Genomic DNA, 10933 nt, shown 5'->3' on the forward strand with positions numbered 1-10933 from the left:
TGGTTATTGCTCCTTTATGAGAGGAGGAAAAATAATTCTGCAATCAGTGGGGGTGTTTTAGGGGTGATTTTTTATTTATTTGTATTTTTGGTAATTGAGTCTTGCAGTTATCCCAATGCTTGGAATTAACTGGTTTGGTTTCACAAAGTTCACTGAATTGTTTAAAAAATCTCAGAGCTGTACCTGAAAGCAGTTCTCCTAATTGCTGGGTGAAATGTTCATTTTGGTGTTGATGAACAGTTTCTAATTCATCTTCAAGTTACAAATCCTTCACCCTGAGGTCCTGGCAGGGGGAAGTTACGATATTAAAACACAATAATAAAACATTTAAAACAACTAACAATCACACAAAAATAAGTTGGGTCCTAAAAATATATTCCTCAAGTGTTAAAAGGTAGGGTAAAGAGCTGCATCTTCTGCTGATTAATTCTTATTATAGAATTAAAGTTACTTAATTCTATTAAATTGGGTTTTTTATTCTTTAGACTATGGGCCTTTAAAGATCATAATTGTGGGATAAATAAATAAAAACAATTATAATAATAAATTAAAATAATCTGTGAATTAAACTAAAATACTGAACAATAAATTAACAATTCACTTCCCAATGTTTAGATGTTTTCTTAGTCTCCTTAAGTATATTTTATACTTTTGCAAAGCGACTTGTAACATTCTGAATGCTGGAAAAATGAACTGGAATTGAACTGTGAACTGAACATGAACCGAACTAGTTCATCTTGTAAAGGGAAGGCCGTGAAGTGGAACTGATTCATTTTGGGATGTGCTGAACTACAACTAGTCCTTTTTTAAAATGAACTTTCCAAGCTCTGAATTATTCACAAATATTATGCAAAGAGGACTGCCTTTAAAATGTTATATTTCTGAACAAATCTTGTCCATGCTTTGGAGACCTGTTGCAATTATTTTAATGCCAGAAATAAAATGGGGAGCAGAGAACTTTTTAGTTTTTGTTATTTCGAGGTAGCTTCAGACTTTACCTTATGCCTCCTCATGGTATTGCAATGTCTTGGAGGACTTCTCCATAAGACCTGTTAATTGAACCTTTTATCCTGATTTGCTTACACAAAGCTTATGCAGTGGTTAGTCTATGCTGGTTCTTTAATGAGCATCTGTTCTGATTTGTTTTTAGGAAGCTTATACAATAACGAGTATATAAATTCTGATTTGCTTGCATGGTGTTTTTAGTAAAAGGCGAAAGATTTATACGATCTGAAGAGAAACCAGAGTATGCTTGCATGGTGTTTTTTATGTCTTCCTGTTAATCCTTTCGTCATTCCACATTTTTCAGTACATTTCCCTATGACATTCCTAACCACAAAAAGTCACTTTTTTTTTAAAAAAAAAGAAGGATTTGTTGTGACAAAGCACTTTAACATACTTCAACAGCAGAAAGCTAAAATTCTGGTATGGAGTTGAATTCATCTTGCAAAATACTGACAGCCTGGGAGACGCGTTGTTGTTGTTGTTGTTGTTGTTGTTGTTTTAGAAGCCCAATTAAGGGAATCATGTGCAAAGCACATATTTGCAAATAGGGTTCCTGATCCAGCAGGAAAATGGTGTTTCCTTAGGCTGCAATCCCTGTGTATACATCTGCAAGGAAGTAAGCTCCATAGCATGCAGTGGACTTACTCTCAGAGAAACACTCATGACATTGTGCCCTTGGGCATGCTCTTGGCTGGGAGTAAGACCCATTGAGCTCAGTGGGAATTACTTTAGAGTAGGCATGCACAGGATTGCACTGATCTAGAACACCTGCACAAGACAGCTTCCTATTGATTTACGAGTGCCACCATTTTGAAAACAGCTTGGTTCCCCATTACTTGGAGAGGATGAGAACGAATTCAGGGACTGCTATAAAACAGAGAGTGCACCAGGCTCTCTTAAGAACAAAGTGCGTGTGGCCAAATGGAAAGCTCTACTAAAGCCAGTAAGCTTCAGTCTTGTTCGTGGCCTTAATCCATTCCTTGATTAATGTCACATTTAACCTGGATTATGGATGTGGTTATGAAGTGCTTTAAACAAAAACCAGACCGAAATGGAGAAATAGCTTACCCAAGCCACTGTGCTGTCTAAACACCAGAAGATTGGAGATATTGGCATAGAACTATGTGCTACTTATTTTATATTTAATTATGCACATGCTTTTCTGCCACATGAGTTCCAGCAGGTAAATATATATTCAAACACTCCATGATATCCCATGCTTTCAGTCCCTCAGTCCTCCTAGATAAGGGATGGGGAACCTTTGGCCCTGGGGGGCCAAATGTAGCCTTATATCAAGAATGGGGAACCTGTGGCCCTCCAGATGTTTATTAGACACCAGATCCCAGTCAGCATTGCCAATAGTCAGGGGGTAATGGGAATTGTAGTCCTGCAACATCTGGGGGACCACACCGAATCATTTTCAGAGGAGGGAGAGAGGAAGCATGTAACAACAACAACAACAACAAACAACAACAACATTGGATACTGATAAATTCTGAAGTTACAGGAGCGAGAAAGTTCAGTTCAACATATGAGTAGAATCAGGAGAAATTGTGCAATTTGTTAATAATTGGGTTTGGCTTTCCGGAGTGTAGTTCCAATCTTTATTTGATTAATGTGAGTCTTTCTAGCATCACTGAATTCTTGTTTCATTTCTTTTCAAATACCCAGGCCTTCAAAACATGATAATGGAAATAAAAATGCTGTTGACTTTCTTTTTTTGGGTTTTTTTTTTTTGCTATGTTTTGTTTTGTTTTTTTTACTTCAGTTAGGCTTTATTTCCATTTCAAAGCTGAATGTAAATATCAAAACCAGCAATACATCTGCTTTGTCTGTTCTTTCTGCCATGTATTATTTCCTGAATGAAATGTATGAACGTGTCAAGGGTCATCTGGGGATAGCAAATGCCTGCCTTAAGTTAACCCAGTTGATGTGTATGGACCTGAAATCGTTGCAATGCACAGTTTTAAACAAGCACATGACTCTGTGAGAAAGAGTCACTATGACAAGTTTCATCTCTCCTCTGTTTGGGGACTTTAATAAATGCCAATGCGTTAGTTATTCAGAACCAGAAGTTATGAAAAAATTGAGTCTCATCTTATGACAGGAGCACTAAGCAGTCCTGGTCCCATTCCTGACATCCCAGGCAGGTTCTGTTATTCTTGTACGATCTGCAGTGCTTTTATGAAAACAGAACATATATACACACTCAAATGCACCTATCAACACAGAACAACTTTAGTTCCCAAATGGTTTAGCAAAACAGTCCAGCAGTCAGCATGGAAAGAAACAGTGCTCTTTACTAGGGATGGAGGAGAAATTCAATACAGTTCAATACAGTTCATATGCTAAGGCGAACCTACCTAATCCACACTTTCTAGAATGGTTTGCAAACAAAAATGCGCCTATCCTTTGAAAATCACAATTCTCAAAATTTGATGATGCAGTCCTCCAACCTAATAATGCATACAAAAATGGGTATATTAGGGGAAATGTGCATAAAATGTGCATGTCTTTTTGAAAGTAATTCAAAAATGCATTATATTAGTGGGTATTTGCTTTGCGAAAATGTATAGGTTAGGCAAAATTTCTTTTAAATGTGGCTATTAGGAAAAGCTTGCACTAAAATGTTGATTGGTTTTTATGAGATTTTAAAAAATCTCAAACTGACACGGATATGTGGAGAACTGAATGACATTTGGAAAAAGGAGAAAAGGAGAAAAAACTGAAATTGACAAATTCACCCGTCCCTACTCTCTGCGTAGGACAAAACAGGTATTGAATAAAGCACGATGAGCAGATGCCCAAGACTGCCATCATATGCACATTTGAGAGGAGGTGAATTTAGTGAGACTTACACCCTCAGGAAACATGAAAAGGACCAGGCTGTAAGAGATGTTGTGAGCACCCAGTTTTCAATTATGAGATCCAGATATCAAAGGAAATTCTAAAGTAGTGAGTTTTATGCACCACAACTGTTTGTCATATCATTTGCATTGTATAATTCCCAGATTAGTGTGTTCAGAATAGGAATGGTCAGATCAAGATAATTCCGGATTGCACCACTTTTGCATGTGTTCATTATTAAGTCTGTTTCCACATTATTAGTATGTAATATTCAGAGAAGAGCAAGATGTGATGGGCAGGGATGTTTTGATCTGTTTTGATCTGTATACTAGTCCAGAAAGTTTGGATTAGGTCAGCTCATAATACAATATGAACAAACCAAATCCCACATGCACCCCTGTTTGGGAAGAATGGCACAGCCAAATAATAATAACAACAGTAATAATAACAGCAAAAACCAATCAGTGATAGTTTAAGGGTTGCCCTACTATTTCATTCCTGGCAGTGGTGTAGCGTGGGTTGTCAGCACCTGGGGCAAGGCAAGTAATTTGCGCCCCCTAACCCGTGGATTTGCACCCCCAACCCGTGGATTTGCACCCCCTAACCTGTAGATTTGCGCCCCCTAACCCTAAGCCCCAGATGTTGCGCCCGGTGCGGCCAGCCCCCCCTGCACCCCCCACGCTACGCCACTGATTCCTGGAGTGAATCATGTCTCTGTTTTCACTAGATCATATGCTGATTGTCAGGATAGATTAATTTTTATATGTTTTTTCTTTCATCTTAGTTGCAATGCTTTTAATAATGTTCAACTGTTTTTATCACTATGTTATGATTTTCTGGCTTCGATTAAAATAAAGCAACTGTCAAAAGATTTAGCCAAGGCTTAGGAAAATGCAGTCTTTTATCAGTTATTGATTTATTTCCTGTCATTGCTGCACATATCAGTTTGATTGATGACTACGCATTGATATTATGAGTTTTGAATCTTTCTTGTTTGCAGTTGAGCTTGAACTAATATTAACCTTTTCTTAAAATCAAACTTAGAGATAGCGTTCCATGTACCTTTTCTCCTTTTCTCCATTCGCATCATGGGAAGCACACAATGGATGGGATTCAACTGAATAGTCCTACAAGCAAAAGATCATGCAGGACTTCTCCTAGTACAATGAGGTTTCCCCCACTTTCTTCATCCTGTCTCCCCCCGCCCCAGGGAAATAGGTCAGAGGGGCTGGCGGAACCCTCAGAATAGCACACTTGCTCTGATGGAACGGTGCTATGTTGAATTCCTCCCACTTCCGAATGGGTTAAATCTAATGCTAGTCCTACTCAGAGCAGACCTATTTAAATTACCGTATTTTTTGCTCTATAAGACTCACTTTTTCCCTCCTAAAAAGTAAGGGGAAATGTGTGTGCGTCTTATGGAGTGAATGCAGGCTGCACAGCTATCCCAGAAGCCAGAACAGCAACAGGGATTGCTGCTTTCGCTGCACAGCGATCCCTCTTGCTGTTCTAGCTTCTGAGATTCAGAATTTTTTTTTCTTGTTTTCCTCCTCCAAAAACTAGGTGTGTCTTGCGGTCTGGTGCATCTTATAGAGCGAAAAATATGTAATAAGCATAACTAACTGAGGTCCATTCATTTTAGTAGGTATTATCTCAATCCAGCAGAAGATGAATCTCTACTGCCTGTTCTGCCTTTCGACTGATTCAGAGCACCTCTTTCTTGTCTGGATTGAGTTTCAATTTGTTCACCCTCATTCAGACCATTACTGATGACAGACATATACTCTCTCTCTGTGTGTGTGTGTGTGTGTGTGTGTAATATATATATATATTACAAACATACATAAAACAATTATTTAAATAGGTGCCTGGAATGAGTTAGTCCTTCTGCAAGACATGCACAGATTTCAGAGACTAGAGCCAGAGGACAGATTATGCGGAATGAAGAAGTTGGCTGAAGTATTAAAATTCCACATCAGGCTACAGTGGAGTCCATGTGTGTCATATATTGGAATGCTCTACTGCCTCTTTTTTCTTTTTCTTTTTAAAGTCCAGTTTGTGCATCAGAGAGATATGCTGTGCTTAACCCTCTCCCTGATATATTAGTTGGGTTTTGTTTGCTTTTTAAAGTTGAATAGTATCCTAAAATAGGATACTGGTATTCCCACTGACATATACCAATAAAGCATTTGGAGGAAATGTGTGGGGGCTTAGTGAAAAGTGAGTGCGGTGATACACCAGGCCCCACCCTCTATGTCCTCAAACAGGCTGGCTCCCTTCAGACTATTCTGCATCGGGAGGAAGGCCTGAAAGGAGATTTTCATCACAATTATCTGGATGTGCTTAGAATTCTCCACACGATTTGGAACCCTATTCAAGCAGGACTCCCAATCAAAATTGAGGTTCTAGGCCAAGGGATAGGGACCTGCAAGTCTCCAGATCCTCTGACTCCCTACTAATATGGCCCAAGATGCGGGACTTTGGGAGTTGAGTTAGAGTCCATCCACATCTGAAGCTGCTTTTAGATGAGTGCACTTAAAATCTCCCCCTCAAGTGCTTTTTGTATCTTTAAACTCTAATAACGCTTCTTGCTCACCTGTACGGAGGGAAACATGTGCATTAGAAGCATCTGACTTTCACCTGGTTGGAATGTAGCCAACTATATTATTATTTATAATTATTATTATTACAATTAATTAATTGCCTTCCGGACCACTGCGTCAAGATGACTTACAAACAAGAAAATTAAAAAAAATACCTTGTGGTAAAGACCCATTAAAGCAGCTGGGAAAGCTGGAACAAAAAAGGCCTTCAACCATTTTCTGAATGTGCAGATAGTGAAAACTTGTTGTACCTCAACGGAAATGCTATTCCAATAGGCAGCCACATTGAAAAAGAAAAACCCTGCTCTGAGTTACTGTGGTGCAGGCTCTGAGATCTTGCAAAAGAAACTCTCATAAACCACAGTGATCTATCAGGTGCATAAGGGATAAGTCAGCCTCCCAAGCAATCTGGTTCTGAACTGTAGAGGGACTTATATGATTACAGGCATTTTGTGGCATTTTGGTGTCACTTCCAAGCTCGGCCGATGCGTGCGTGCGCAGTGGCGCACATATTGGACACACCTAAAATGGTTGTTGTCTGTACCAACGTGTTGACAAGCATAAGAATAAGTGTTGCTCTGCTCATTCATGGCTTAGATTTACACACTTGCGCCCGTCTGATCTCACCCACTCTGGCATGTTGTCTACCGAAGGTTGCCCATGCGGGAATGCAGACCTCAGCCTGAAAACGCTTGCCATTTGTTTTGGAAATCCATAGCTACATCATATTGCAACTCCAGAACTGGATCTTTTTTTAGAAACTGTGCAATCTTGTGTGTGTGTGTGAGAGAGAGAGAGAGAGAGAGAGAGAGAAGGAGCTTGTGGTTTGTTGAGAAGAGGAGCAAGGGCAAAGAAGATTTTTGACCTATAAGATGCCTCTCATCATCTCATCCCAAAAGATGCTGGCAAAGTGAGCAGGGGGGAAAGGTAATGGAAGGCTTCCCAAGCAGCACCAAAAACATAGAACATCTGGTCTTTACTTAGCATGAGAGGGAGAGAGGAAACCACAGGGAAGCTTACCACAAGATAAGAATACTCTGTGCGAATGTGTGAACAAGTCTTCGGATGACAAGTGAGGAATGAGAAGCATAAACAGTGTTGGGAGATTATGAAATGTTTAATGGTTGCCTGTGTGAACTTCTCGAATTAGAAAAAAAAGTTATTGCAAAATGTTTCTTTTTATTTACAAATGTATTGATATGAAATTTTAACAACCCCAGAAACTATTAAGAAGCATCTAGTGGGAGAGAGTAGCAGTCTACTCCCCACCACCAAATGTTTGGCAGTGAAAGAGCTGTGGAATTGGAAGGAGTCTGGGCTTTCAGACAAGTGCCTGTTGGCTGTCCTGTCCTAAGAAAGCTGTTTACTGGCAAGGATACACACCCAGAGTGAAGACTTTGCTCACTTTCCCACCAAGGTTCCCTCCCGCTCATGATTAATTTTTCAGAAGTAATTTAGGACCACAAGTTCAAACATAAATTACTGCAAAACTTAAAAGGACTACATCTATATTTCTCTTTTCTCACTCTCTCTCCCACTTCTTCTGCCACAGACAGACTACATCTACATACACATTTAAAACATTCCCCCATCGTGCATCGCTCACTCTCTGACATTTATTCAGGGCCCCAGGCTGCAGGACCCAAACCTCTGCCCTGAAGCGTGGCCCTAAAAGTGTCACTTTCAATCTGCTGGGGCTGCCACCGCTGCATAAATGCCTGTTATCCTGCTGTTAAAGCACTGCTGCTGCTGCTGCTGCTGCTGCTGCTATCATTACTTCTGCTGCTCCTGCCATGCTGACAGCCATGTTTTGAACAATCCTAATCCATTTAGGGCACAAGGAAGAAGGCTTTTGCATGCATATTGACAGTTTAGATATCTTATGTAGGGATAGATAGAAGGAAAATTTGGTTCTGCTAGTCCCGATCTACTAGTAGATCTCTGGGTGATTTGTGGCAGATCAACAATGTTTTCTGACTCCCTAACCACAGAAACAACTAAGAGTGTTCCTCTCTTCTCCTAAATGAAGAAGATACCTATTATGTACTGAAGTTCTCACCCTGGGCCAGCTGGGGGATACTGTAGATAGTTTTCACTCAGGTCCACATATGCAAATAAGGAATTGAAAGTGACGTTCAGTGATTGGATAGTTACAGAAAGTAGTTACTGTTGCTTTATAGTTGAGCTCTATATAAGCAGGTTGGCTGAACCCTTCAGTCCAATTCTGTTCTGGGCCTGTAAATAAACAAGAGCTGTTTGAAGAATCGCTGTGTAGTCTGATATGTTCACCCACAACTTAACAATACCAGAAATGAAGAAACCAGGGGAGTGGATTTTTTGTCTCAGTTCTGACAGTGGAAACAAATTTGTAGGCTAATATTATGCTCAGAGACACCCTGCTCTTTTCCTGCTATGCACCTGAGCTGGTATTTTGCACCTGACTCCACCTTGGGGTTCAAGCTTTCAAAAAACCCCACAACAGATTAGATCGAACAAGTCTGCAGTCTTCCCAGTTCTAATCTAGTGGAATTCTACAGCGGTAAGTAAGCATAAAGTATAGGGTGACCATTTAGGCATCTGCTGAAACAGAGGAAATACATCAACGAAATAGAAGACAAATGAAGACAAGACACACACACACTTGCACAGAATATTAGCATGCTAACCAATAGGTATAAAGTGAAAGTTTAAAAATAATTGCTGTAATACAAGCATAGGCAAACTCGGCCCTCCAGACATTTTGGGACTACAACTCCCATCATCCCTTGCTAACATGACCAGTGGTCAGGGATGATGAGAACTGTAGTCTCAAAACATCTGGAGGGCCGAGTTTGCCTATGCCTGCTGTAATAGTAGTATAGAATAGAATAATTGAAACGTAATACATTTCTCCATAGTGGAGAAGATTGTAACCAGGATACAGTACATGTATACCTGCTAAGTCTACTGCCTAGGTGCTCACTGTCAATGGTCCTTTTCTCCCTCTTTAGAGTTCCTTATATATCAAGTTAGGCTTGAACTGGACAGCCTTTCAAATAAAAGACCTCTTCAAAATGAGGACTGTCCCCTGTAATGTGGGCAGGGCCAGATTTAGGTTTGATGAGGCCCTAAGCTAATGAAGGTAATGGGGCCCTTTATATGTCCAGCTGTCCCTTGTCAACAACAAATTGTCACTGTTTTTTGTGTTGGCTATATTCTATATGGTAATTTATGGACCTAACAGGTATCTAAAGCCATTTGCCCGTAACATATAGGAGCCTACACCACACAAAACACTGTTGCGTGGCAAGTTTCCTCCCCCAGATGAAATGAAGACACAGACACATTGTTTTAAGGTTAATGGGCGTGAAAGGCCACAACTTTATTGATTACGGAATTGAAGGTATTGGCCTTAGGCATTGGCTTCTATCGACTACCCGGCATGGTGACCAGGAAGGGTTGAACACACCGCAGGAGTCCTGTTGAAGTACGCCAACTAGGATCCCATGGGTGTCACCGCTCGGGGGCGTGCCGGAGGCCCTACCTCTCCAGGCTTCGGACAAGGCCACGCCCCCCCTGGGAGTCCTCTACCGGACTACCCCTTCTCATTGGGGGAAGGTGATGGCGCTCCCTTCCCCCCCTCCTTTTTCCTATAATTTGCCCCATGCCAATGCCTAACCGCCAATACCGTGAAAGTTGTGACGATTGCTACGAGGTAGGCGAAAAAACCAACAGGCAGGAAGTGCGCCAAATTGGAAAAATTCCTACCAGGCCCCTTGCGGCGACCAACCGAAGTCCATAGCAAGGCCAATTCTAGCTAAACCTAAGGGTGGGTGGGATGGGAAAACCGCTCAGCTGCTGGGGCGAGGGGAAAAGAGGGCGGTCCCTGGGCGTGCCTGGCCTTAAGTAGCCCAGGCCGCGCCTCCCCTCGCCCGCCGATTGGCGGGCTGGGTTGCAGGCACGCCCAGGGATTCCCCAATTCTCGCGGGGGCGAGGGAAGCCCCCGCGAGTGTGGGAGGGTCCTGCCCGCAACACCCTCTCCTCTGCGAGCTCGGAAAGGGCTTTGCTGTATGTAGGTTTTATTTTATTTGTTTTTTGTATTATATTTTGGAAATGTACATCCAGTTTTTTTCTTTAAATTTTTGGGGGGCCCCAAGAGATTGGGGCCCTAAGCTATAGCTTGTTTGGGTTATATGTAAATCCGGCACTGAACGTGGGCCCACAATACACCTGTTTCTCCCTTTTCTGCATGGCAACATAATGACCCACGCTTCTGCCTGCTGGGGGGGGGGACTTCCTTCTTTGGACACCATCCCCATACAAACTCTGCAACAGTGGTGACACTTCTGCCATACAAGAATAATGTTCTCTTGATGATTCATCTGTATTCACATTCTCATGAAAGCTCCAGGGGTGGAAAACAATTTGCTGAACTAGATAGGCAAGAGGCAGGAAAACTGTGGCCCTCCAGCTGGGGTTGAACTAGGTAAAGGTAAAGG

This window comes from Podarcis melisellensis (genome assembly GCF_964234715.1).
Source record: "Podarcis melisellensis genome assembly, chromosome: 4".
Classification (NCBI taxonomy): domain Eukaryota; kingdom Metazoa; phylum Chordata; class Lepidosauria; order Squamata; family Lacertidae; genus Podarcis; species Podarcis melisellensis.